Below are 26993 nucleotides of genomic sequence, written 5' to 3'. Positions count from 1 at the left end.
TGCCTGAAATCTGTTCACCCCTCAGCCCTCCAGGTGTCAATCACCGCTGTTTTCAAACAGAATGTGAGAAGAAGAGCTGATGAATGGACAGAATGTTATTTCCAACATTAGAAGGATGGCATCTCAGTAATTCCATTCGTCTTTTAATGATGTTTTCTCTCACTTTGCTTAATCTTAGAACTGAAATGTTTCCATTGCTAAAATTGTATTTCCTGTATCAAGTACATGCATGCAACAGATTCACTGACATGCACACAGGGCAGGATGCAAATTGTTCCCCACATCCATCAGGACAGCGACACTGGTCAAGGGAATTCTCCCTGGGAGAGGGTAGGGGATGGTCCCACAACTAGCCTCCTCTGGGGATTCTGCCCCTGGGAGATAGCTTTATATTTCAGTCAGGATTGCATCAGAGCTCCAACAGCAAAGGCTATTAGGGGGATGATCTGGATTGGCACGCCTTTCTGCCATGCTGGCATTGCTCTTTGCCATGCCACCCTGCCTACTTTGTTAGCTGCACTTACCAATGCGAAGTACCCCAGTGGAATGATGGTTGCAAACTGTTTGTATGACTGCCACCCCACTCTTCTGGGCCTGCTGCCAGTGGAGACTTTAAGCCAGGTTTCTGTCACTACAGAGGCTGGATCCAGCTCAAGCAAGGGCTTGATGCTGAAAGGCTGCCCATGATCATAATTATTTGATGCTGGCATCAGGTTTAGAGAATTGTTGAAAGAAGGAAGCATTAAAGCATTTGTTTTGGGAGGCAAATACATCACAAATACAGAGGCTTGGCAAATGATAGGTAAGTTAATGGAGCTGGTGGGGCTCCATGTGCAAGGAGGCTACATATCTGGTTGGGATTTGCCATGATAATGATAATGATGATGGGGCTGAGGGTGTCAAATTTTGTATTCCCAACCTGGCCAATATTGCTCTATGATATTCTCTATACAATTGAAATGTGTCCAAAGAACAAAAGTTAATGTGTCTTCACCAAGTTTTTCTTATTTCCCACTTTCTTCTGCCCAGAAATAGAACATGCCATTTATTTTTATGGACAACATGATTTTTTGGCTTTTCTCATGTGACAGAATAATCTGAGCATAGTTACATTCTGTTGACAAAAAATGATAAAAGTGCATTGTGTCAACACTCTGAACTCATGAGTTTGTTCTACACTTGAGCCCCAGATAACAGAAATAAGAAAACCCTAACCTGTTTTAAAGTTATGTAAACCCCAGCGCCACGCTGAGTCACTGTATCTTTAAATTCCCCCTCTCACCGTAAAAATGTCTGGCTGTGTTTTAAACGCACGTGCGCAGTTTGCTTTGATGGACTTCCACTGGCTACTTAAATGCTTTGATGAAGTAATTGACCTTAGCTCACTCTTTATTTTTAGCTTTCTTACTTCTATGTTATTTCCAAAGCTTTTGAAAACCTCATTTTTGCTGACCATTGTAAAAACCCCATTTAAACTGATATGTCCCTTTATGGCATCTGAACAGTGGATGTGTCTTAGAATCTAGCAAAACATTTTGCAGAAATTGTGGAAATCACGTTAATTAATTAATCCTACCATTAAAAGACTTTCTTTTGTCTAATGCAAATCTGGATCACATGCAATTTAAGCACAGACATATACATGACACCTGAAAAACATCTTCACATCCTCATCCCAATCTTTTTTGTGCTAAACACTCCTCATGCCTACTGAATTATTTAAGGTGAAGGGTAGTCTGTAGTTCATCAGATCAGGCCCTAGAAAGAGACTGAGAATAACACCAAAATTAAAATAAAATAGCAAGTGACTCTGAGCACTTAGAACTAAGGACAGGTAAATAGCCACCACATTTCAATGAGTCAAGTATCCTATTGCATGGTGACATATGCACTTGTGGACCTAACATCTATTTGAAAAGCTCAAGAACCAAGTAGACTTAAGACTGGTTAAAGAGGCTAGCTGAAGATGTTCCTGGCTTACGGCTGACACAACTCACCTTACCAGCCCCCCCAAGTGTAAGAGGTATGTCAGGAATATAGTCAAGGGAAAGAAGGCATCGCTGGAGCACTGTTGTGTTCTAGCAATCCCCAACTTCTGCAAAGCCCCTTTGGATCCATTGTAACCAGACACAAATTAGAATAGCCATAAGGCTGATTGAAATGGAGGCTGAACCTATCCCAGGATCAAGGGGTGCAAAAGTGGTGTATAGGCAACTTTGCACTTCCTCCTCTGTCAAGCCATGCACCCACCAGAACTTGGTCAGACTCCAAAATATAGCCCTTTGCAAGCAAAATTTAATCTGTGCATTTCCCTTGGATTGACACATTTGTGGCATGCATGAAAAACACCCAATCACTTATGACAACAGAATAAAATGAATAGAGAATCTGTGCACAAAGCAAGCAATACAGTTTTTCCTCTTGGATAAATTCTTTATTCAGTTACACTAGTCAATAGACTTTCAAGTTGTGAGAATGGAATTAAGTCCTCCATGTCCTGAAAAGGTGATGATCTGGTACACTTGGTTTTAGGTAACTCCTTACCGGGCATAATATTCTGATCCCCACAGTGATCTTTAGAGAAAATGAGTTGGACATTACACTGGAAATTTTGCACTAATCTAAAGTTGAGTGCAAGAGGCAGGTCTCCCAGAAGGGTCTCTTCTTTCATTGATAACACAAAGAACTACTAATGCAACTGATTACAAATTTGACTTTTGTTCCACCTCCTCTTATCTGATCGTGGATTGTGGATTTTCTACATTGGACTTAATATACAACAAAAAGGACTTTTTGTGAAAAGCAACTAGAAATAGCATGTTACAAAACCTATTTACTAAAACAACATAAAAACAGCAAAAACACTAAGTAATGGACACATTCAAAATGCCAAAATGAAGTAGTATCATGATAGACAACAGATTTTTGCTGTTCCATCTGTTTGATCCTCTCTAAGTTATCATAGGATTTAACATTGTGCATGGTGTCATAAAAGTCCCTCATGATGAATCATTTATCTAATGGATCCTATCAGAGACCTTGTTTGTCCTAATCTCTTTAACTCTGTCCAGATAGTCAGCATAAATATACCTTGATATATTTTACTAAAACTCTTTATCATTACAAATATCTTTATAGAGCCACACCAAAATACTTTACTTAGCAAAAGTAAGATTCAACCTCTCACAAATACAGTGGGCCTTATTTACATTGGAAATTAATTGATGCCAGTGTAAATGGTCATTTGAATCTGGCCTCGTGTTCTTAGTTATGGAATTATTGTGGTCATTTAAAATTTTATCCTGTTGGGGGCAATAATGATCCTGCCCATGAATTAAGTTGATTGTTCATCAGATTTAACTATGTGTGTCCTGTCACATCTTACAATCTAATGTTATTCTATTTAGTGTGTCCTACTTATTTTAGTACATTACCCAGGTATTTTACATTTCCTATGTCAAATGCATTTTCCTTACATTAGCCTAAAGTTCTAAATCCTGCCAATCAAACAGCATTTTTCCACTTTATTTATGATACCCTGCTGTTCATTTCTTTCCAGCTAGAAAAGTTTGTAGGAACCTCTCCCTCTTTTTCAGCCTGATCTCTATCAACCATTTTGCCCCCAGTACAGGCTCCCATCAGCAGCAGCAAATAATCTCCAATATGAAATCTTACCCCTTGCTTTTCAGGGCTCATTTTTACTCTGAGTCATGTAGATACGTATCTCAGCCTCTTTGGAAAAGTCTACTCAAGTTCTTAGTATTTTAGATTAGAATCACATTTTTTATAGTTAATACAATATAGCCTATGACAGAGCTCCATGACAAGGATCACCACATTGTGCATTCTGCCATCTGACATTGGGACACACTGCTCTCTCCTTACAGCCTGATTATGATTTTGGCCCTGATCCAGCAAGATATTTAAGAACTTAACTTGAAGCACTGGAGAAGTTCCATTGACGTCAGTGAGACTATTATTCACATGCTTAAAATTAAGCATGTGCTTAAGTACTTTGCCTTTAGGATAATTCGATTAAAATCTATCCATTTCACTTAGACTGTCACAACAAAAGCAATTTTGCAGAACTCAGACAGATGCTTTTGTAAGTTTTAACATCCTTCCATTTCTAGTCATGCTTGTTTTCAATCAGGACCCCCTTCAAAGGTGAATGTGGACATCTGTTAACTTATTGAATGAAATTCTGTCTAAAGAACTATATGGAGTTTGAAAACAATGGTTGGACAAGTTTTGTGTCCACTAACCTTTTTAATGCCTTTCAACACTATTAGCTGGGTCTGTGCAATTGAGACTTCCCAAAATAATTCTTCTTCACTGAATCTCCCAAAACTCTTTCTACTATTTTCTGAGTGTAACTTTAAAAAATAAACTGGTCTATAATTCCCCGCTCTATATGCCTGAAGTGCATTCCCTCAGCTCCCCCACCTTTGTTCATTTTGCTGACAAAATGCATTTTGTCCAACCTCTCACTTCAAACCATTCAGTCAATGAAACTGAAAGACACTTCAGCATGTTTTTATCAACGGAATGTAATTTTGTTCAAATCATGCTGTCAACAGGAAGGAATGCCAAAAGAAAAAAAAAAGGCCAAACTCATTTTGCCCATAAAAATAAATTAGTTTGCTTTATTTTGTACATAAGGACAAAATGGAAATATAAAAACTTCATCAGTGGACAAAATGAAGACTCATCCATTCATTCAATAGACAAAATGCTATTAGGTGGGAAAATGTTAACATTACAAAGGACATCCGAGGTGCTGAGTCAGAAGAATTTTCTGTGCACCTTTAACTGTTTTCCTTGTATCACTGAACTGCCACCTGCAATATTAAATCCATGCTGGGAAAATATTCAGTGATGGTCAACTCAGATACAGAAAAGTCATTTGAGCTAAAGGCAAACACAGACATTATTTCATTTTCCAGATGATGAATGGATTTTGTTACTCTGCAGGTGGATGTCCGATGTTGTATGACAGTGAGTTTGTTTAGATAGTGCACCCCATTCGCTGAAGTCCATCAGGGCTTCATACCGTCCTGTTCTTCCAGACCTGATCGCTTTTGTTGCCATGACCTCTGCCTCTCCAACCCTCACCAACAAGAGCAGATTCACCACACTGCTCTCTGCTGACCGACTACCGTTCAGGGTTGGCATCCAGCCACTTTGGCCCACGCATTCCCTCAAGGCTTAGAGCAGAGCTCAGCCAGCAGTGAGAACTGGGGACTTATTTCTCTTAGTACTTCTGCCATTCTTTTACTGTGAATCGAAGTTCCTTTTTTGTACAGTAATGGCCAAGATCACCTCCTTTCTATCTTTGAAAAGTGGTTCCACACTGCTGCTCTGCAACACCCCATGTGCCTCTTCAGTTCTCCAGTGACTTCTTAAAATTGCAGAGGGGGTAGAGAAAGATGATGATCTCAGTTGGTGGTATTAGCGAAGGGAGGAATTGCCCAGAATGCCAACACCTTTTAATTTCAATGGGCACTGTGAAAAGGAAGATTGTGACGGTCCGTCAATATTTTAGAGAATAATTTTGGCAACGAGAAAGAGGATGCAGCATTGCATTTTGGCATGCACTGCGCATCATTAAAAATGGGACTGCACTAAGACATAGGCCAACTCACTGACACTCAAAGCTGGCAGCTAATGTGTCAGAGGATCACAAAGCTGGCATGAAAGGGTTTCAATTAATGCAATTATTTTCAGAGTTTATTGGAATGCCGAGTGTGACATGTAAAGCTGGGATCAGAGATAATGACACCTGCTGGTATTGTGAGGAGTCATTTGGAAAGGGCTGACGCTTGGAGGTGTATCAGGTGTGGAGAATTATTTGGGGGCACACTAGGGTTCTGTGCGGAATGGCTTCCTTTCTGAGGAGGATGGTTATTGGCTTGTCACTGCTCTTTGTGACTTTACTAGATTATATTTTTAATGGTCCATCAAGAGAGCCTCCAGCCTGGGAGAACTCTTACTTTTTGTTTGCATGTCAAAATTGAAATAAATAAATAGAGGGGACTTGATACATCTGCTGCGGCCAAGCCCAATGGTTCAGGTATATTGGGATGAGGTTAGAAGGGCTTTGTGTCTCTCAGCAATCTGACTTTTGCATTATAAGACACAGAATAACATCTAGTCCTTAAATGGGTTCTTACTGTGAAATGTGGTTCACAGAGCAAAACACCACATGTTGAAAAGCTAGACGCCAACAGCTGGTTTAAGAATTGCTGAATGGTGCAGTGGAAGGGAGTGCGCTGGCCAATGTGGAAATGATTTCATACCATTTGAGAGTGTTTAAGAAGGGATTTGGTCCTTGTTTCTGTACTGTACATATTGCTATGGCCACATTCTGGCTGCTGCACAGTGCGGAGGAGGGAACTGAACCTGTTGTATCTAAGAAGTGGGGCCCTAAGATAATTCTGTCTGGAGCAAACAGATACAGACAACCAATTACACCTTCTCCTTTAAAAAGATACATCCTATGCTGCCCCCAATGCCCACTGCCTAGACGGAGCCAGGCCATAACAGCCTGCCTGCCCCTTGGAGCTGAGCATCACCATCATGGCCCTCAGGGTCTAGATTCTGGTTGGATCCTATGCAAGTATAGTAGAGGGAGACAGAGAGAGAGAGGCCCCCTGCACACTCTCCTCCCTCATACTGAGGCAGCCAGAATCTAAACTTTGGCCACACCCTGCTGAATGTATTCTTCTCTCTGTGTATGTTGGCTTTTGGCTTGTAAAATATATATGCTGAATGGACAAATGTAACCCCCTGTCCTACCCCTAGCCACATCCACCCATCCCCATCTTTCTGAGAGGATTTTGAACAAGGGAGAGGGATAGAGACCAGGACTTTCTCTGTTCTTTATGGCTGATCTCTTACACGCATGTCATATAACTAATTCAAAGGGAAAGACAGAAAGCTTCTATCAACAACACGCACCCGCAATACAAGACTTTAGGTTAGGAGATGACACCTGGAAACCAAATCAGTAACCCTGGCTGACCGAAGGCTCGATTATATATTCACCGCTGGAGTTTACCACAGATCCTAATTCAACATGAACAACAAAATTATGGGTTTTGTGGTTGGGAAAACGTATTCTGGTGGTAACCTGTGCCTGCCTGTCTGCTTCTCTGTCAAATGCAGTCCATCAGCACTTTTCACTGAGAAAGAAAAAGGGAGGCAGAGGAAACAGTGAGCGGAACAGAACATTTGGGGGGCTATTTCATTGTCTGCTGGAATTGCTACAAAGCAACTCCTCGCAGAGTATCGAGGTGAAACTGTGCAGCATCCACACAGATGCTAACGCCCCATGAGAAGCAGACTGGTGATATTACATAACACCGGTGGCTCTGGGAGCCCACTCAATTGCAGCAGTTGGAGGAGAGTGGGATGGTAGAGCAGGCAGGCTGTGCTGTGGTGGGCAAGGAGCCTGACTGGAGAAAGATCTGCAGCCTCTGTGAACCACTGAGCAAGGGGAGGAGCATACCAGCGCCTAGACAGCGGGGTTGTTTGAGGCACAAGGGCCAGGGACAAGCATGGGGAAAGTTTACAGCGGCTGAGATGAACCTGCTGAGCCCGGCTGGGCTGAAGTTTTGGTTGTTTTCATATTTTGGGGGAGGTTGGTAAAGGACTCTGTGACTTCAGAAGGGGCTTGGTCTCTGAAGTAGGCTTTGCTGCGGGGCCAGGTCACTCCCTATGGCCAGAGTAGGCCAAAGAAGACACAAGGGAAACGGAGGCAGACACTGCATCACTTCATCTGCCCACAAGAGGGTAAGGCAACTTTGCTACACAGACCCATAGAGCTGAATGGGGACATGAAGTATCTGAACTGCAACTCTTTCGTGAGGCCCACCAGTGGCATTTCTGAATAGAAATATTCTGTTTTAAACTAAAGGAGACTAATTCAAAACCAACATAAGGAAATATTCTCTCACACAATCTCATCATCAACACCAAGAGTTTTGCAGGATTCAAAAAGGGACCATACTTTTATATGGCTAAAGAGAATATCCAGCATTATACTAAGAGGTATTATATTATATTACAATAGTACATTAAAAAAAAAAAAGAATTTTGGAAGGGCTTATTCAAGGCATAACCCAACTTTTCCCTATTGTAAATTAGAAGGAAATGTTCTCTGTGAACAAATTATTCTAGAATTACCTATTGTTTATTGTACCTTCCCCTGAAACATTTGGTACTGGCCACTCTCAGTGACATGATACTGGACTAGATGGACCATTGGTCTGATCCAATAGAGCAAGATCAATCTTCCTGTTTTGCTTTTTAAGATGCATTATAAATACCAAAGTTAACAAGCAGTATGCAAAGCATGCTGTTTAATTGCCAGGATCCATATTTTGAAAAGAAAAGAGAGGAAAAAAACCCCCAGAAATGGCTATAATAAAAGTTGGAGCAGTCCCTGAACAATGCTGAATGCTCAAGACTTTCTGTAAAATGCTCTAGATCAAAGTCTTTACATCCCCATTTATTGTCCTCTTGATAACTGCATACCTTTAATCTGTTAGCACCTGTCTGTGGGGTGGGAATAAAAATTATGTGAATCACAGCATCTCTCACGTCTTGTGCAAAAGTAGAACATACTGGTTTTGGTTTGATTTTTTACACATCACCACATTTCCCAAGTAGGTCCAAATTTTGGCTCTTTCCGTTTCCCCTCAAAGTGACAGCAGGCATTTGCACTAATGTTCTAATCAGACTAGCCTGGGAGTGGCTGTCTGCCCACCTGCACAGTTTACTCGCCCCAACAGCATGAGTTATCTGCTTACCCGCGGGAGCATATGGGCAGCAGACACACAGCGCAGGACTCCAAGTCTCATCCTGGAGCAGCGGGATGTGTGATAGACTTGCAGAGAGCAAATAGAAAGTGGACTCTGTGGAGTGTAGGGATGCTAAGATTGGAGCAAAACTGCTGCAGCCTGCAATTTGCTCCTGGCAACAGTTTTGGGGTATATATGCACTTACTCCATACCAGAGTTTGTCCCTGAAATTGTAAGAATTGGCCACTTTTGGAGACAGATTTATAAAGTTCACAGCTGGCCACTTTAAATGAATCTGATGTAACTGCTATAAAGTCAATGGGGTTACACTGACTTTGCAGAGAATTGGGGCCCTATGGATTTAAAGTGATTTAATGGGTCCTGTACTTAAGCTACCTGCAAATCTTTTAAATGATTTATAGCATGAGAAAACATTGATTAATTTTCCTCCAAAGAAGAAAGCTTGGGAAGCATTCACAGATTTTGTCCTTTGTGTTGATGCTTTTGAGGTCTGTTATCTTTTTTTTTTTCCTCCCCTACAATCAGTTCTGCTAATTGCTGTGGGATTCATTTGAGCTGCAGTTCAGAAGAAAACCTTACTGGTTTGATTACCACCTGAAAAGATCTGCAACTGAATTCAAAGAAGGACTTCAAACTTCATACTTTCTTCGAATATAATTCCACTTCTTTTGGACTGGCAGTTAGATTCAACACTGATATTGCATCAATCTTGGTAATCTACAAAAAACAGCACCTTTCAGCCCTTAAACCACCTGCACACTAAATTATTTCTTCTAAAAACAAATCTGGAGCAGGTATCTGCTAGAGCAAGAAAATCAGCAAAAGCCTGGCCTCTCTGCTTCACTTGAACAGCTGGCATTCCAGGAAAGATGCCAATAAAGGACTCTGGGGCTATTTTTGCCAAGTTAAGTTTTTAATTTGTGTAGTAATGTGACTGAATGCAACATGGATCTTTAGGGTTCAGAAATTAGAAAGGAAAATGGAAGTTTACCTACATCTTACAAGCTTCTTCTTGTTGTTGCAATGCTTTCCCTTCAATTTTCTCTAAGTTCCAGGGCCAAGTTCTTTGAAGCAGCAGAGTAAGTCCTTCAATGTCTTAGCTGGGGTTGATTATGTTCACATTGCTAAATACTGTATTTTTGTTGCCACTGGATAAACCTGGAATGAAACAAATCACATCAAAATTAAAATCCCTGGGGCTACATTGCATCACTTGCAAAACTGAGCTAACCTGGGGCATCAGCAAGAAGGAGGGAGATGTACCACCCCAGTGAGCAGGATACCTTACACCTTTGAAATACACTATAGCTCCCAGGCTCTAGGCGAAGCACCTCTTGCTACGCCTCCATAGTGCACTCCTCAGCACAGTCATTGCATGGAGGTGGGAGGCAGGCAAGGCTATGGTCATAATGTCCATGCCTCACACAGATAGGTCCCATCATGGGCTGCCAGCAATGCTAGCACCTTGGCCCTCACAATCTCTCTTGCGCATGGAGCCAGGTTATGCCTGCTCCTAATGCAGCCACCCCGTGGTGAGGCATAATTAAGCCAACAGATGTATCCATCCAAGGTTCAAGTCCTGCACACGTTGAAATCACCTGGCGCAGTGTAACTTTGGCGGTTCTGTGCTTGCAGTGCATTTCTCAGGTAAGCGGAATTTGAACCAAGTATTAATGTAGACGTGTTTTTTTCTCAAAACCGCACAATGGATTTCAATGTAACGCTAACATAATAGTTTCTAATACACCAAGTCATCCAAAAAGCACAGCGCCATTAAACTGGCTGGCCACTGAAAGAACATTTTTCAACATCGTTATATTGAAAGCAATTCACGGACAAAGGACTTTAGCTTGTCTGCTCTTCCAGCATAAACAGTAATGCAAAGCTGATCTGCTTTCTTGTTGATGTTATTTTTGCACTGTATGTAGCCCATATCCTTGCATGGATTTAAACATAATTAATGTAGGTAAACAGGTAATGTGATCTAATGGTCTAAATCAGAAGTTCTTGAATTCCAATCCTAACACTGCCACGTGCTTGCTGTGTAGCCTTTTGAAAATCACTTAATCTCTGGACCTCAGGTTCTTCATGCATAAAATAAGGAACAATGCTTACATTGTAAAGAGATGGAGTTAATTAGTTAATGACTGCAAAGGCATTCTGAAGATGTAAAGCACTATCTAATTGATTAATATTATCATGTCTATGCACAATTACAGAAGCAGTTGGGTTTTTTCCTTGCATGATGCTGCTGCATGTGCAAAACTGTATTTTGCCCCTCAGCATGTTACATTATTAGTGCAGCAAAAAGTTCATCTGAAGAAGAGCATCTGCAAGAGCCTTTGAAGATGACAGCCTGATAATCCTCCAAACTGTCAAAGAATCATTCTGGTTTGTGCATACGCAACAGTTTTGTGCTACAGTAGCTACAAGTTATATCTACTCAGTGTTCCAGGTTGGCGGGGGCCTGCTGAGGTGAAGAAATAGCAAGATTCCAACATAAAAAGGAAATATTGATTGCAAAAGCTCAGATGTGGTTGAGTATGTATGAAAGAGAGAGCACTTCCCTGCATGTAAATCTGATGAGATAAACCCAACTGCAAAAAGGAGTTTTTAAACTCAGTCTGTTCTCAAGCAAAGGTCATTTTATAATTTCAGAGGCCATGTGAAAGAGATTGAAAGAACCCAGAAAACAGGCGTTCAGAGCAAAATTAAAATTCAAACATAAGATCAGAAAGGGGGGGAAAATTATAAAGTGCTTCTCAGGGGAACACACAAGAAAGAGAAAACTCTACCTGCTATGAAGATTTTGAGACAGAAGGCTCCTTCCACCCACTCTCCGTGCCACAAAGTCTCAAACAAAGCAGATGCTAAAAAATAGACATTCCTTTTAAAATCTCTTGTCACTTCTCTTTTGCATTTTAAACACTTTCCCTACTGGAAACACTTTCCCTACCCAATCTGCATTTCCCAGATGCAGGTATTTAGCCGGTTCAACTTTGCGAAAGGTCCAGTTGCACGTAGTACAATGCAGCAGCCAGGCTGAAGTGCAAAGGGTATCCCGTCCCTATGATCCCCGGACCATATTGTAACCCCCTGTTGTGTGGGACCAAAAGGGAAACACCAAAGGGCTATAATAGTGAACAGTGAAGAGGAGTCACTTATTGGAGGAATGTGTGATGCTAAAAGCAGCTGCATTGGAAGAGGAGAGCTATGACAGCCATGGGAAGTACCAGAGCTAGGAAATGCTGGTGAAAGTAGCACAGCAGCTGGAGCTACTACCACGCTTCAGATCAAACCAAAAAGCAATGAGGCAGGATAGAAGCCACTACATGGGGCAGACAGAAAAGGAGGGCAGCTGTGAGACGGGGAGGCTACAGAGCAGAAGAGTAAGGAATAGGCCAATGTATTGGATGAATAGTAAACGGCTAAAGAACTGCATTAGGGCAGTGGGAATCACAGTGGTGAGAAATGTCATAAGGACCTTTACATGCCACAGGCCAAAAGATCTGTGACTAGGGCAAGTGCAATGACCATCTGGACCCAAGAAATTGGTCTAGTCAAATCCCATTCACTCATTTTAGTGGGGTCCAGCCAGGATTAACACCTAAGAATAATTTTTTATGTGATAATTTGTTTTAGGACTCATAAATAATACTGTGCATCATTAAAATGCTGTGCTTGCATCCATTCAGTCATTAGCCAGCTCTCTGAAGTCTTTGTCAGGTAGGTTAATATCCCAGTTATTTACAGGTGGATAAAGAGAGAGCTTAGCCTGTGACTTGCTATAGCAGCCCATGTGAGCAGGTCATTTGCATGATTAGAACGCAGGAATTGCTGGCCTTCAGACCTGCTCCCAGTCCCCCAGACTAATGCTCCACATTCAAAATGCCAAGTGATCCAATATTTTTACTCTAAAAGAAGGGGCTTATAAAACAAGGCACTGAAAGAGAGTCATATAAAAATAAAGCATAGCCCATGCTTTTTTCCCCAATCTTTTTGTGTCTTTCTTGTTTCCTGTTGCCATGCCATTCCCCATGACGGATACAAAGGAAAGTGCCTTCTGAAGCAAGAAAATTAGATTATTCAAAGAGCCTCTCTGTCTTCCCATATTTATTGTGATAGGCTGTGTTAGAAGTGTTTGACAACAACTCAATTATCTGCAATGAATAGAGGCAGGATAGGCAGGCAATTATCCACTTTACCCATGTCAGATACACCCATATTCAAATCCATATTCAGAGAGATCCACATTCTTTCCAAACCTTTTTTTTTTTTTTGCATATTTCTAATTACCAGCTTCAATTTAGCAGGATGGTTATGACTCCAATGAAGGTTCTTTGGAAAAACTGAGTGCCTGGTTTAAAGCCAGCAAGGGATTGTCTCATTCACGTTGACACTCTCATGTGTAGTTTTTGGACTGTTTGGATTAAATTTTGAAAAGCAGTCCCCAAAATGGTGCACATCAATAAGCATGTGCAATTTATTGCAAACTGCAAAGCCTGCATTTTCATGTACAAACCAAATACTTAAAATCTAATTAGCTACTCTGCAATACCGACAAATGTCATTTCCTATTACTAACAGCATTCTTCTGTAGCCTCTACAGTAATAAGCCAAAATGTTGCATCTTATAATGGCAAACTTGCAGTGTTTGAAAGATTACATCAAATCCAGCAGGGTTTGTTTTTATAAGAGTTTGCACATGGGAATACCCCTTTGTTCCATATGCAAAACTGCGATCCCAGTGCAAGAGACCAAATTAGGTCCCTGTAGAAAGGCGCTGTGGCCTTCCTCAGAGCCTGGACCCGAGGAAGGGTTGCAACGCCCCTGCTGGGCAGAACTGGGCCCTACAGACCAAACTGCCCAGCAACGGAGGGGCGGAGCCAAAGCAGGAAGGGGAAGTATAAAAGGTCGGAGTAGCAGCTCAGTAGGGAGGAAGCTGCTGCCAGAGATAGATGTGCCTTCCTGTAGGCTGTGGCCTAGGCCTGATCCTGACTGAGCAGTTGTTTAGAGCAACTACCCCACTGAGCGGAGCCTCCAAAACCTGCCTAGATTGCAAGGCCCTAGTGACTGGATAGGGCCACTGGGCTCTAGTGATTGGACAGGGCTGCCAAGCCTTAGTGAGTGGGTGAGGCCACCAGGCCCTAGTAGCTGGAATGAGCCACCCGAAACCCCTGGGTGGGGACTACCCACTGAGGCCAGCCCTGACCTGGAGGAGCTGCCCTCTGCTGATGACACAGAGGAGTTCCCGAACCTGCCGCCCATCGACAGGGAGGGACTGGTGGGCCTGCCGCTCGCAGTGTATCCCAGCGACCCAGAGGGAAACTGAGAGCACACAGGTACCTGGGGACTGGTGGGAGGAAGTGGCCCAGGGACAGCCGGCTAGCAAGCGTCTGAGTTAGCGTAGCGTAGTGGCAGAGTTGCGGCAGGAGCCCCGCTGATTCAGTGGCAAACTGCTTTGCCAGTGATGGGCCTTGGGCTGGGACACAGTGGAGTTGGGTGGGCCTGCGTTCCCCTCCCCCATTCCCTAACCATCTCAGGAGGGAGCGCTATCTTCTGCGCTTTCAGGCAGAGGATACTGAGCTCTACTGGCCCCGCCTGCCTGCAAGGCCGGGGGGCCCAGGCTATTGTACAAGCCTTGCCTGTGGGAAGGCCAGGGGCTGCTGACTACCCAACCAGCCCTGCCCAGCTGGTGGGCTAGGGACTGCAAACTGCTTTGCCTGCCCTGCCCTGCCTGAGGGCTGGGGGCACCAGACTGCTTTGCCTGCCCTTCTCCCCACACCTGTTCATCTACACACACCCCATCCATGGCCCCACAAAGTCGCGGGACTTCCTCGTCAACCTCCTCCTGGGCCCTGGGCAAAATGAACATCTACAAGACCAGGGAGAGGAGGTTGGCCGGGGGGGGAGCTCTGTGGCTGTGAGGCCTACTTCCGTTCCCTTGTGCACTCACGCATCTGGGCAGAGTTCCTCTGGGCAGCATCCTCTGGCTCCCTTGACACCTTCCGGGAGCAGTGGGCGCTGTCCGGGGTTCTCTGCTCAGTGTCCCATTCTGGTTTTCTTCGTTTGTCCCTATGACCCTCCACGTCCCTTCCTGGTTTTTCATTCGTTGTCCCCTGTACTCAGTTGTATCCTGGGCTTAGTGACTCCTCCCCTTAGGCTGGGGGAGGGGTCTTTAGCAGTGGGCGGGCTAGCTAGCGCCCGCCCACTCCCTGGTTTATAAATAGACCTGCCTGAGGGCCAGGGGCACCAGACTGCTCTGCCTGCCCCGCCCTGCCTGAGGGCCGGGGCTAAAGACTTGTGAACGGGCACTGATTATTCCCCCTAAAGGGAGATGCTGTGGCCTTCCTCGGAGCCTGGGCCCTAGGAAGGGTCGCGACACCCCGGCCGGACGGTGCCATCAGCTTACAGTCCCCTTTGAACATTAGGCCCTTTTCCACCTCTTATTTACACATCATTCAGGATATTCTTGCCCTAGCTCTTGCCATCTCTCATGATTTGATCACAAGTTTCATGCTATATCATTTTCTGAAAGCCTCAGCTCCTGGAAGCATGTGATTAACGTTCATTTCTTTAAAAAAAAAATAAGTTTTTAACCTCCTGGCTGGTAAAAAAAGAGAGAAAAAGCTTGAAAACATCACCCAAGTATAACCTTTGAACCTAGGAAGCAAATAAAAAAGAATCCCACGTCTGTTGTTTTTTTTAAAAAAATCTTATGGTTTTTTTAAGTTCATCTCATGATTTGGCGGGAAGTGGGGTGGTTACTGGTGAATTTTGAATGGCTGGGGTTGGCAATACCAGTTCCATGACTTCAGCAGAGTTACTCCTGACAGACACTGGTGTAATGAGTACAGAACTTGGCCCATTGGCTCTCTTGTCAATTCAAGAAATTCCTAATTTCCATTCTTTTTTGCACCGGACCTTTGGTGTCCCGATCTTTTCCTCATCCAAGATCTTTCCATTTTATTTCATGCACTAGATTGTTTTCCATTATCCCAGTATTGAAAACTAGTCTTTTAAAGAGTTATTTCCTTGCTGATGTGAGACTGTAATGTTTTTAAGGTACTGCATAATGATTTTATTGTATTTGTTTAATATTTTACCACACCGCAAGAACCAGGGTTTGGGGACATTTTAAGAATTAAGACTCTGAAGATCAGCCCATAAATGTGGTCTTGTCCTTATTAACATTTAATGATACTCTAATAGTTACTTTCCCAGGATTTCAATGTGTACAAACCAGCCAGGATCTATATTTGCATATTTGTCCAATTGCACTATGGGTAACATTGGCTTATGTTATTCAGCATGTTTGTTTTGATTGTACATATTTCATCTGCTTTGGGGTTTCAGTTATTTGGATGATATTAATAGTTAATGTTACACATACTTAAAATAAGAATCAAGTCAAAGTCTAGGCTTTTGGTAACTCTAAATTGGCAACAGTGGCTCCTCTGCATAGACTCTGGCTCAATCTGAAAGGTTTTAATTTCTTACACATAGGAAGAGAGAGAGCAGTATTCGTTCTGGCTGATACATGACCATTTGGATATTGTTCTGGCTATTACTGTGGTACAGCAGGACTATGTAAGTGAGAGTTTTTGTACAAATCTTGGTTTAAATGAGATTAAAAACTGTAAAATGTAAAGGAGTAAATCTCTGCAGGAATAATAAAATAATGATTCTATCAAAGCAATGCACATTTGTTCTTTATATTTGTTCTTTAGTCTTGCTAGCCTGGGTCTTTAATATGCTCAGTTACTGACCGTGTAATAAAATGTTATATCCCTCTCCCCTGGCTCCCCAAAAGGGAACTTCCTAGATTTCTTTTCATTAAAGACTGCAAAAAGATACTATCTCCCCCCACCCTCCCACCCCCAGTTTCTCTTGAGAAACAAGGTTCTCCTGACTCTTTTAACACTACTGAAATTCATAGCTGGCATGCAGCCTATGAAAAGGGTAGCAGACTTTTTTGGCATAAGAATAAATTATCAGTATAGGGCAGTTCAGTCTATAGATTTTTGCTATGAAGCAACATGAAAGTGAGTGAGCTGAATCAACCAGCTGCTTTTCAAAACCTCTTTCATTAATCCAGCATATCTCATCTTGCCTTTCAGTCCTTGAAAAGTGAAGAATATCCCTGTGCCTGTCTTTTGCAAACAAAATGCATACTTTGGCCTTAGGCTAGGGATGTGCTCAGAAGTGAAGGGAAAATGTAAACCAAGAAAGAAAAACAATCTTTAGAAAGACACTCAGCTTAACAATATAAGGAGCTGGAAAGCTGATGACAAAAAAAATGGGGGGGGAGGGAGACTTAAAGTGTATGTGCAATCAACTTTGATATGATATAGTTAAAAAGCACACAAAAGCTTTGTGCAAACTAATGAATTGATTTAAGGCTCCGCTGGGTGATATACAATGACACATTATTTATGTAAGCTGTAGTTTTCTGTTCACATAGTAATTTCCACCTCCCACCCTGTCAAACAGAAGAAACGTTTTCACCTTAAATCTTAGATGATGATCAGTCCAAATAGCAGGAGAGGATGTATAAATGAAAGTAATTTAGTGAGGTGGGTTTGACTGACATGAAAAGACAATAAAAGTTATGATAATGTTAGGTATATCAAAGTGAAAGCCAGGTGGGCAGACTAGAGCAGGCAAGTTCCCAAGTAAATCTGAAAGGCGTTCTTCAACGCTGGGGAAAATCCAGTCATTTATTTTCCAGCTTATCACTCTGTGGGTCAATAACTATGTATTAAATGTGGAGCACAAAGACCTGCCTTGTTTAACAATTGTCTATATAATACGGAAGTGGGGGTGGGGAGAACTTTTTAAAATTCCAACAAACATTTTAATAAAGATGCTTGAGTTTTGTTTTTGTTTTTATTTTTTTAAAGAAAAAAATGGAGCAAAACAAAGATTGATTTGGATCTTGCCTCTTGGGGTTTTAGGAATATCTTTGCAGCATGTCTTCATAAACACTACTTCTAACTGCTTTTTTTTCCTCAGTGCTTCAGTCCATTGGCATCCACTGGGGTCCACAGTCCATCAAACCACTTGTGTCCTGGTATTTGTACTCAGGCACCTAGATCACTGAGGCTGGGATTTTCAGAGGAACCTAGCTGAGTTACGTGCCCAAATCCCTTTGACATCAAAGGGGAGTTGTGGTATCTAACTCCCATAGGCTCCTTTGGGAATCCCACCAAAAAGCATAGTCTATCTTCAGTTGAAGTCAATGGGGAGTCTGATAAGGCCCCACTTAAAAAGAGCCAAATCTTGTGGCATAGCTAAGGGTCTTGGAAGCCTCTGAAAGCAGGATGCTGAGAGCTGTTACAGGAACCAGGGTAAATGCTCTGTGCACTAGGTAGGAGCGCAAGGGTTGATGGGATAAAAGCCCCTGGCTACAAAAGAGCTGCACTGCAGCAAGTTTTGCAGGTTATTGTCAAAGTGCAATTCACAGGACATCCTGCTGATTCAGGAGCCTATGACAGCTGTCACTCCCTCACCCCACACCCATGGAGGTTTGGCGGCTGGAACTGCATTGTCCTTCCCCCTGCAGTCCCACAACTGAGTGCTGTTAGGTGCGGACCCCCCCACACACACATACACCTGCATCCTGCCCACTCCTCCCTACATGCCATTTCTGAGACGTTCAGAACCACTGTCTTGTACGTGTAAACCTTGTCTGCCCTCCCTCAATTTTGTTTTCCTTTGTCATGCTGTGTCTCTGCATAGATTGTGAGCTTCTCACCCCCAACTTCCTGTTTTTCTCTAAAGTGCCTGGCTCACTTTAGGGTGTTGATTAAAATTAATAAAACATTTGTTTTTGCATGGGATGCTGTACACCTGCTAGTGCCTTCCCTGCAGATTCAGTGACTGTCCTTTCCACACTTTGTGTGTGCCCTATTAAGTGATGTCAAAGATCAGTTTTTAAATGGGCCTATCTCTGTCCTGCACATCTATCCTGGCCAAAGAACAGACATCTCAAGCTGCCCTGCTGCAAATGGGACAAGTGACAGCCCTAGAGATTAATTCTCTTCTTTTTTTGAACATGCAGTCAGGTGCACAAAAGCATTGAACTATGCCCCTCTAGCTTAATCCTGCCGGGCTGAAACAAGAAAACAAGAAGTACTTGCTTTTTTTGTTTTGTTTTAAGGGACCTTATTCTCCAGTATGGAAAGAGAATGAGGGCTTTTATTCTTGATCTTCTTTTCCTGGGACTGGTCCAGAGAGTCAATGGCTAGAGCCTCAATGTGCTGCCATGATGGAAAAACCTGCCTCAGGTTTTGCTTCAGAACTCACTTCTGTGCTTAGCTGGAAACAAAACAAATATGATGCTTTCAGCGCCGGAGGTGCAGCTTGGACTGCTCCACTGGCTGATTGGGGCACAGAGTTGTAGTCTATGGATTAGCAGACCAACAGGATGCAAGGTGGGTTGAACGGCAAAGCTGGAACAGTTCAGTGCGGCTCCTTTGTGGGCTGGGAGGTAAGATTCTATCCTTTCCCAACCCTTTTGCTCCTCTCCAGTGGAGGAGTTTGCTCTTTTCACTCCAGCTTGGCTGAGCGCTTGTTCTTCCCTATACTGAGTGAAGGTAGGACTGGCCCGTGCCTGGAGGAATGAGATTAGATTAGATGGAGTAAATTATTTCAGTGGCACTTTTGGAGATTAAAAAGAGATTTTTCTATATATCTGTCCAAGACTGGGGTCAAGGGATACACATTTGCAGCTGTTTAAAGAAAATATCCTCATTTTTATTACAAAGGAAAAGGGGTACTTATAATGAGTAATGCATTTCTTTTGACTCTCCTCTATGGCAAAGGGCAGACTTTAGGTCATGAGCAGAGATTTCATGCACAACCAAAACATGGGCATACACATCTGAAAAAAACCCATCCAGTTGTAGAGCAGGGGGCTTTTTTGTGCTTCTCTTCAATGAGCTTTTATTGCTAGCATGAGTCTATAACAAAATTCACAGCAGAAAAGACTGTACAAATACTTTAAAAAAATCATTTTAGAGACAAACCCAGGAAAAACAGTGACTGTCTTGGGAAATACAGGAATCCCATACCCGTTCTGGATTAAATCTGCTTTTTTTTTTTTTTTTGCTTCTGAACCTAATTTTTTGCAGCAGAAAGGATAGCATTAAAGTCTTGAGACTCAAGATCTGGTTACACGTAAACATTTGAAGGCCTACAAATGCAAAAGGCTGTAAATCATCCTGTCTCTATCGCTGCTGTACAAATCCATCATGGATTTGTTCAATTTATTCTTAAGGGGAAAAATACCATCTTAATGGGGTTACCATTGTCATTGTACAATATCCATTTCTACAAATGAATGCTGGGTAATTAAAGATGACTAAACTTTGTAGTGTCAAAGTCAAACTCCAAATCAGTTTAGTGAAATTATGAGCAGATCTTGGTTTCTTTACATATATTTGTTTTAAATTAGGTGACTCCCTTTTGAATTTTTTAGTCTATATACTGATTGTGAATATTCTAAATTTGAGCTTGTTGCTTAGCTGTGATTGGTTAGATAAGTCACATGATAACATTTCTATGCCCTGACCAGCTGATTTGGCAAATGTAATGGGAGCATGATATGGGACTTCTGGCTATACCAGAATGAGACTTTATTGCAGGAGCTAGAAACACCAGGTCTATTAGCTGGGATGCAGCAGCCAACTCATAAAATTCTTTTTGTGAGCCAGCCACTAGAGGTGGACAAAGAGCCACACAGTGTTAGCATGGGTTACACAGGCACTTCCCACCACTAACCCTGTGTGTCAATCAAAAGCTTGGCTGCTGTGACTGCTTACACTATCATGCAAATATTCATGGAAAACAAACGCGAAGGGAATGAGAAAATGCATTTAAAATCTAAACAAATATTCCTGGGAGGGAAAGATGAATTATTCATCTAGGCCTTCTTGAATCAGTAAACTCTTCCATCACTTATTGTAAATGTTGGAATGAAATGAACAAAGTTACAAATATGAATGTTGGGCTATGCCACTGATTTAATACTAGGATTTAATACTAAGATTCTTCCTAATTCCCTGCAACTAGAATAAATCTTCTCCGGCATCCTTGTTCACCAGTTGATGGAGTTCTCTTTTGAGAAATGCTTTTTCAGGGATCAAGGTGATACTGTACCTCCTTAGAGCAGCAGCTCGCTGTGAGGGATCTGTTAGTGTCATGACTTGTCGATGATGTATTGCTCTAAAAATGGTGCCTTCTACAGAGGAACAGGTCCTGGAGCAGATTTAGCCATAATTACAGGAAGGAAGGAACAAGGGAGGTATGTGGATACCAGGAGATTCATCATGCCAAAATAGAATTTGCGTTGCTGTAAGCGGCAGAGTTTAAACAGTGACGCTCTGGGGAGAAAATCATGTGAAGCAAATACATGTCCTCCATATAAATACAATATAATACAATCAAGAGATATGCTAGAAAAAATATAACATTGAGGCCATAGAATATCTGGTTCTGTCAGTTACCAGTTTGTTTTCTAGCCTATAGAATCAAAATACCTATGTGCTTCAATCTCTAACACAGTCCAGTGCATCACACTGAGTTCATGACTCAGTATTGCATGTTTGTATCTTGTTTTTATTGGAGATTTTAGTTTTAAACAACAGCCAGAGTGGGTCCCCTCCTCCCCTTTGGGTAGATGCACTTCTCAGATTCCCTGTTCTGCTAGTCACCTCAGGAGAGTTATGTGATACTCCTTGTAAGTGTAAAGGATCATTAACAGCCCCTATTTTAGCCTCCTAATGATGATGCTTTGCACTCCTATAGCAGCCTTCATCCAAAGGTCTCCCAGACAACAACTCTGTGAGGTAATTACATAATATATCTATTTTACACATAGGTAAACAGAGGCTCAGTGAAGTGAAATGACTTGTCTAAGGTCAAGCAGCAGTTAATGGCAGTCTCACAAATAAAATCCAAGAGCTCTGATTCTCAGTTCCCCCGTTTCAACCGTAGGATCAACCTATTTCTCAGCAACTCTATATCACATTTCCACAACCTCATAAAGCCACAGTCTCTGGGAGCCAAGCAAATGTAGGCTTTAAGTTATTAAAGGGTCTTATCATAGAACAGACATCTCAATACTCAGATTTCCTCTGCAAATCTGTTTGTTTTTCTCTAGCTGGAGAATAAAAGATGTGGGAGTATGAAACATTTATCTGCTAATGAATAAATATCAAACAGTAATGGAGCTCTGTGTTTTAAAATATGTGATAAGATGTTGATTGCATAATTCATTTAGAAATATGATAGGGAATTAGGTATATTCTGTAAGAACTCAAATTTAAAGCAACCTCTATGAATAGATACTTGTAATTGAATTAGAAATAGACAAAGTGCATAGTGAAGACAATGACTCTTTAACATATACATATGCACCTACATGCATGTGTGCGTGTGTATGTATAGACAGAGAGCAGGATGAGCGCTTGTCTATGGAAGCACTAGTATCCCTACCTAATTCATTTAAATACATTCAAATTCTCGTTCCTTAATTACGTTCATTAAGCAAAGATTTTATTATACTCTCCCCTCCCCGCTACTATCAAAGAAGCCATAAAATCATATCACAAAATAAAGGAATAATTAATTTTTGCTATTTGTTCAAATGTACTGCTTAGGCACATTGGACTCCGGTTGCTTAGCCTAATGGGCCACACCAGCAGATAAGCAACAGAGCCCTAGAACATTTTCTTAACACCAAGTGATGAGGGAAATGGAGGAGAAATGCCTCTTGTGTGCCACTCTGTTTTGCTTGCCATCAGTTCCAAATGACCAAACCCATCTATTCTGTGAACTTTAGCCTGGTAGGTCTTGCTGTTCCTCATCAGCCTATACGCACCCGCACCCACTCAGCTGAAAAGCAAGCCTAAATACATTCAAAATTCTACCCTGAGCCAGCAGTTAATTTAAACTGTTGCAAGTGTCGTAGCCAAGGAAGCAGCTGAAAGGAAAAAAAATCACACTCAGAACAGAATCGCTGTGTCATGACTTGACTGAGAAGTTGATTGCATTGGTGGGGGCAGAGGAGTTTGCTAACTGCCTCAGAAAAACTAGAGCTAGAGAAGGGCCTGTTATCCCAAAATTTCCTTGGAAGGTTCCCTCCAAAGTGTTCAAAGGATGGGGGAAGGAAGAGAGGAGAGGAAACACAGGTTTGAGACCATAAATAGCCCTTACATTCCTTTAAAATATCTGAGAGATCTAAGCCCCAAGCCAGTGCCCTCCTCCCAACGTGCAGTGGTCCTGTTATGGATCCCCTGTGCATGGAGAGGGCTAGCGGTGGTAGGTTGCCAGGGACACACTCAGAAGGGTGGGAGGATTCCAGGAACCCATGAAGAGGCTTTGCACCCCTGGAAGTGTTCTAGGCCTTTTGAGACGCAGCAGAGCAGATTGGAAAAATAACTAGGCTGATCCTCCAGGTCGCCTCTTGCCAGCGGGCAATGCTATGACCATGGAGTCTTGTCCAGCAAGTTAGTTGCTAGTGGGGGAGAATTCCAAACCCTTTTGTCCCACCACAGTTCCCGGTTGGGACAGGGAAGGATTGCTACAGGAAGGAGTTGAGCCCAAGGGAGAAAAAGGGATAGAACACCATAGCCCAACACAGTTCTGAGTAGTTCATTAATTTTATTACTGCATTTTATGAACATCTATGGCATTCTTCATCTGCATGTGTGTTGCTGGGCAGTTAAAAACAATGGTTTGAAACACTGGTCCTAATAAGTCAAGCAGCCAGCCTTGGGCAATACAGAATGGAAAAGAAAAGAAATAATCCAACGAAGAAAAATGCTGTTGGAAAAGGATCACATAGGAGCAGGGAGTGACCTGAATTGCATCTTACAAAGACAGACAGACAAAGTATCGGACTAACGTTCTCAAGAAGAGAGCCACACAGACTGGTCCCCTGAACCAACAAGGTCCCATCTCTAGCTTGGTACAACTGAGGCAACTGCGATTGCTTTGGAAGGCCACTAAAGGAGGAAAAAAGAGGCTCAAGGAAGGCATCCCATCTCAGTCATTCTGGCCTAGCTCACTACAGGCTTTAGGCACGATGAAGAAGACTCTGAATTGAAGCTTGGATCTATTCATCTCTCTTAGCTTTTTCTGGGCATCATCAATACAAATATTGGACTGTCAAATATATTAATAAAGATTCACAGAGTCATCCATAGTTAATTCCAGCCTTGGCACCTTTGCTTACTGTGTTGTGGGATTTTTGTTGTTGTTGTAACTCCATCTTCACTTATTGTGGGAAGGGTTTTCTGCAACTTGCTCTGAAAATGGTCGGGGCCGGGCTGAGTCTTTTCTCTTACAGTGAGTCATTCCTCATTCATGAGTTCTCAGCAGAGCACAGTATGCCTTGGGGCTCTTGAGAACTTCATTTTGGCCATTGTTAACAAAACGGCAGCTGATTTGGTGGGTCTTGAATGCAGAAGTCCTCTCTGATGTAACCAGGTCCCAATCCACTGAAGATCTTAAAGATTATAACAAGGGCTTTGAATTGGCTCCAGAAATGAACTTGGGAATCCATGAAAGGAGCAATGGGGTGATATGTCCTAAGCATTTTCCTGCTAAGGAAGTGAGGTATTGCATTATGTACTTGCTGGAGTTTCTCTGTTGCCTCCACCTTCAGCTCCAGATACAATGAGTTACAACAGTACACTATGGTAGCGATGAGTTTATCCATTACTGCAGCCAGATCCTCACACCAGGAGAAAGGGCACAGTCTTCTGCCAAGCAGGAATTGGAAACATTTCTTGCCATTATTGCTATCTGAGAATAAAAGACTAGGGACAAGTTCAGTAGGGTGCCAAGACTTCCTATTGCCTTCATGAACAATGCAGATGCCACCAGTGGATGGTGAGGGCAGTGTCCTAGCTAACTCCTTGAAACCTTTCCGCCTTCTCACCAGCATCACGTCAATCTTGCCTGAGTTCATTCTCAGCCAGGTGTTCTTTCTCCAGGCGTCAATCTCTTGTAGGCATGATGTTGTCTATGTGACAACATTAATCACATCTGTGGGAAGGAGCCATAAAGTCAGCTGTCATGGAACTATAAAGCTGACAGTGGAGCTGTGGTATCTCACAACCTCTCCAAGGGAGTGCACATAAATATGGAAGAGAAGGCACATCCAAAGAGAGAGAATTAAAGGTTAGAACCTGTAAAAGTATATTTCTTCCACCAGGTCCTCTGAGTTCCATTCCCCCCTTCACAAGTGCCCTCTAACATGGCAACCAGCTATCATGCATTAATAAAAATAAGCAAGCACCACAACCAGAAATAATTGAATATTACATATTTTGCCTCATTCATGGGTTTTCCCCAGTCTTCACATTTTTCTCTCCCTGCTGATGTTTCCTGAGGCTCTCCCAGGGTTTCAGACCCTAGCAAGCTGGAGACATTTAAAAATAAAAATAACCAGCTTATTCATCAAATAGATTTTTCTAAATTGAAAGGTTTTGAAAGTTCTGTGTACATTAGACACAACAATCACAGATCCCATTTCATTACTGACCCACGTGCTATGCTGACAACCAAAGTGTTCCAGGCCTTTTTCCTTAAAGTCAGATTAAAGGGGAAACATATTTCATGTTATCTGGGTATATTGGACACCACTTGTGCTTCACTGCCACATACCATGCTTCTCTGACAGCGAAGTCACAGACTTATAGCAAAAAAAGAGAGAGAGAAAAAATAAACATCTATTTTTGTGGGAAGAAATTGCTATTAGGAACATGGATGTTGGAAGCAGGTGTGTTGACCTTTTCTGGCTTGGTCCCTATGGGAGTCTCACAAGGGAGCCTAGCATCCCAGATGGCCCTCCACTTCCAATAATATCATCACCAGCTGTGCTGAGAGGGAAGTTACTTCACATACCTTCCCTGCTGTGAAATAAACTGAAGAAGCAAATGAGAAATATATGTGGTGTGGTTTCTGAGAGTTCTTTCTAGGTAAATGGTGTACATGTTCCATCTGAATGCATACCACAATAGACTTGCAACATCTCAGCTATAAGAACTAACTCAATAGCAAGAGGCTAACGCAAGCATTTCACTTATATTTTCTTTTAAATGTATAAAATCTGTACATGTGGCATATCTCAGAGAAGTTCCTTCTCCCTAGTCCACTGCTATAACATACCAGATGTTTAACAAGTCCCAGCACCATTGCCTTATGAGAGAGTTGAGCACCACCCTCCCCATGCCCCCACAGGTACAAAGTCTGACTGTCAACATGAGAAAATCAGTGATGCCACTGAAATACAATGACCTATCATTTCTTCTCCCTCTTCTAAACTGTTCCACAACTAAATATTCCAAGGGAGATAAGAACCAAAGAAAATGTAGCGGTATGTGTGCCGTCTCTGAGCATAGTGGATTAGCCTTAGACTCAACCCCAAAATGACCAGTCTAATTCAAGCCAAAAACCCGTTACACAATGTGGTGCATTGAAAACTGTGTCAAAATTGTGAGCTGTCACTTTAAATCCTCAGGGGTTTTCCTGGTCCTACTAGCAGACTAGGGAGCTCTGCAGGGAAGCGTGTGACTTGGGTCTAGCAGCAGTCAGTCTGCAAAGAGCCAGTCTAGAGTGAGATGGGGTGAGTTGTGCATCTCTGCCTTAGGGAGCAGCTTGCTTTCTCTCCCTGTTTTCGGTTCTTGTGTGTTAAGGTTCTGGATTTTAAGAAACAAAGTAATGTTATGTCGCAACCTTCTAGAAAGAGAATTTTATATTTTTATCTAACTTCATTTTGTATGCTGTGATCATAACACCCAATAGCAAAAAATGTTATAGAATCTACTAGTAATTAACCACTGTGGGAGTAACTGTGTAATGGTTCTGAGTCCACCATGGAGAAGAATTAATGCCAGTAGACTGCTCACTCTCTGTATGTGTGTGTCAGGAACAACTACAGCCACATGACAAATATAAAAATCAAATTTCTTAATGCCACATATGTATTGCTGTGGCAGGAGTCACTAGGTGGTGCTAGTATATACAGTCTTCCATGTTCTTTTTCTTAGCATGCAAATAAAATTTGAGCAGACGTGCTGTGTGTTGTTGCTAATTTTGTAATGCAAGGTTCTGGGTAGAGGGAGTTGTGTGAGCAGCGTGAGAGTGTGCTCTCTG

The sequence above is a fragment of the Emydura macquarii genome, unplaced genomic scaffold (genome assembly GCF_026122565.2).
Source record: "Emydura macquarii macquarii isolate MOO-44397 ecotype Brisbane River unplaced genomic scaffold, CSIRO-AGI_Emac_v2 contig_1348, whole genome shotgun sequence".
NCBI classification, from domain to species: domain Eukaryota; kingdom Metazoa; phylum Chordata; order Testudines; family Chelidae; genus Emydura; species Emydura macquarii.
The sequence above is the reverse complement of the archived record's forward strand: the minus strand, read 5'-3'. Positions refer to the sequence as shown.